Genomic DNA, 2,784 nt, shown 5'->3' with positions numbered 1-2,784 from the left:
GAAGAAGAAAAAAACAACAACTGCTTAACCAGTTTCTTAACTTACCCGTCTCTTTCTTTGACGGTTCTTTGCAGTGTTCTTCATAGTGTTTCTTTTCTTGGCCTTTTCAGGCTGAGCCGAAGAATACTTCCTCCGCAAAGTCTCAAAATACGTCTTGCAACCTGTTAAATAAATCATAAATAAATGTAATGCCAATAAAACTAAGTAAAACAGAGGACATTAAAATGATTACAACATCTTTAAGATTACCTTTTGCACATTCAGGGTCAACGTCTGTAAAAGTTGTCCTTAATTCTTTGAAGAGATAAGTGGTCACAGCCAGGTTATGTGATGAATTTATTCTGGGGGAAAAAGTTGCAGGCATCATTAATGAAATTCAGTTTTAGTATTTCAAATCCATATAGTGGTAGATTAAACTAACATTTACAGTATACAATACGCAGTCTTACCCGGTTTGTGGATCGTATTTGTGTGGGTTGTTCTCTGAATTATGGAGGCGCTTTACGGGTTCCTGTAAAGTTTGAAATTAAAAAGCGTTTAAATGGATTCACAATCTGCAAGAACCTCAAAAGTGAATTTTCAGTTTGAATAAGTTGGCCATCACAGTAAACATAAGAGACAAAACATATCAGTTCATAAGTCTTTAAGATGTCACTCAGCGCCTCTGATATCTTACCGGTTCGTGCCGCCTTCTGCCTATACAAGGCCACCAGTGCAGGTGTGTGTTGGTCAAGCACAGCATAGAACTGGTTCCGTATGTTGACGTTTGTGATGCGTTGGAACTCAGCACAAAGCTACAAAAACAAACAAAAATAATTATATAAAAAGACTAATACTCGATTTGCAACAGAAAACACATTTGTGATGCAACATGTTCCGTTAAAATACATTGTTGAGCAACATGGTCACATGCAAAGTGATAGTTCTTACACACAGTGAATAGTGGCATTTGCTGTTCCATTTGAATGTGATACATATTAAAAATTTGGCAGTGAAATATGTGTGAAGAGTGGCAGAAAAGAGAAGTGAGTCTGTTTTACCTGTGATTCAATCCGAAGAGCCGGCCATTTCCCCAAGAAGTCCTTCACCTGCACAGATAAAACAATCAATATGAAACCAGTCAAATTATGCAATCAACCTCTTTAATGACAAATTAATGATACAGAATTTCAAGTGAATGTAACTTACCGATAAAGTTGCTCTCTGGTGACAATGGGGACTCATAAATTTTGGGGCATCTCGCCCGGGGGGCGGGGTTACGTCCTGCGTCACATCTCTAATGCGGGTTCTCGTCGACCAGGGTCAGCGCGCACACAGGCAGGCACAGAACTAGCTAGCGAACCTAGGTCTTAAATCTAATAAGTTATGTTTTTTACAACACGTTTTTTGATGGAAAAGTGATGTTTAATTTCCATAGTCTTTGTTTTGAACGAAAGCGAAATCAGGAATCGCGGTCTTTCAGTTTGTTTATCGTTGCCTAGCTACCAAGGGTTGTACAAGATGTTTTTTTTTTTTTTATTGCATTACAATATAAATCAATACAATGGAAATAACACAAAACAATGAACATGAACATGTGGGGATACAGAGAAAATGAAAGTAAATAATAACAGTAAATAAAATACAATTACAATTTACATAAAACTTGTTCTATAATACAGGATGTTTTCAAAGCTTTTTTATTGGAGGGGATTTTTTGAAGTTAAGACAATAATAACTAAATCATAAGCAAAAATTTTGCAACTAGGTTTGAATTTAAGGTATCTTGCTTTGTGGATGTGGTATTTTCCCATCATACAGAACAAGTTTAATATATCATCTAGCTTTTTATTTTCAGAGACATCAGAGTGAAAAATAACTTTACTGACAGAAATATTACATAACTGATGAAATGCAAGAAATATGGAAGCTGAAATTTGAAGCCAAAATTGTTTAGTATAAGAACATAAGTAAAATAAGTGTAAAATAGATTCTTCCTCCTCTTGGCAAAAAGAGCATAGTGGGGAAATATTACTGTAAAATTTACTTAGATATTTATTACAAGGGTAATAACGGTGAATATTTTTAAAATGGATTTCTTCTATTTTATTATGAAACAAAAATTTGTTTGGCACTGTCCATACCTTATGAAAAGTGATATTTGGGAAAAGCGCTAACCATTTCTGTTGTACAAGATGTGCTGTAGCCTTAATTACAATGGCCAAGTCGCGTTTCATATTAACAGATGAATAGGCTTCGGCTTCGCTCAGTTTATTAAATACATCCAACCTGAAATGTCTCTTACAAACTATGATGGGACAATGAATCAATACACTGACATGGCAATGCTAGACAGATAGTCTACTTTGTTTGCACAGTCCTACCGTGATTTTCAGGTTGGATGTATTTAATAAACTGAGCGAAGCCTATTCATCTGTTAATATGAAACGCGACTTGGCCATTGTAAATAATTAAGGCTACAGCACATCTTGTACAACCCTTGGTAGCTAGGCAACGATAAACAAACTGAAAGACCGCAATTCCTGATTTCGCTTTCGTTCACTAAACAAAGACTATGGAAATTAAACATCACTTTTCCATCAAAAAACGTGTTGTAAAAAACATAACTTATTAGATTTATGACCTAGGTTCGCTAGCTAGTTCTGTGCCTGCCTGTGTGCGCGCTGACCCTGGTCGACGAGAACCCGCATGAGAGAAGTGACGCAGAACGTAACCCCGCCCCCCGGGCGAGATGCCCCAAAATTTATGAATTCCGGTGACAATGTAGGTCTGCACATGCACACA

The 2,784-nt window shown here is 36.6% G+C and overlaps 1 long non-coding RNA gene across 1 annotated transcript; it reads right to left on the bottom strand.

The window, feature by feature from the left end:
- Window positions 1-247: 247 nt before the first annotated feature.
- On the bottom strand, window positions 248-796 carry LOC308698928. The gene is made up of 3 exons (XR_014031126.1): window positions 677-796; window positions 450-511; window positions 248-341 (listed from the first exon to the last, which is right to left on the bottom strand). It is a non-coding gene; the product is annotated as an uncharacterized lncRNA (long non-coding RNA).
- Window positions 797-2,784: the final 1,988 nt, after the last annotated feature.

The sequence above is a fragment of the Scardinius erythrophthalmus genome, assembly GCF_964197995.2.
Source record: "Scardinius erythrophthalmus genome assembly, chromosome: 1".
NCBI lineage: Eukaryota > Metazoa > Chordata > Actinopteri > Cypriniformes > Leuciscidae > Scardinius > Scardinius erythrophthalmus.
The sequence above is the reverse complement of the archived record's forward strand: the minus strand, read 5'-3'. Positions and strand labels throughout refer to the sequence as shown.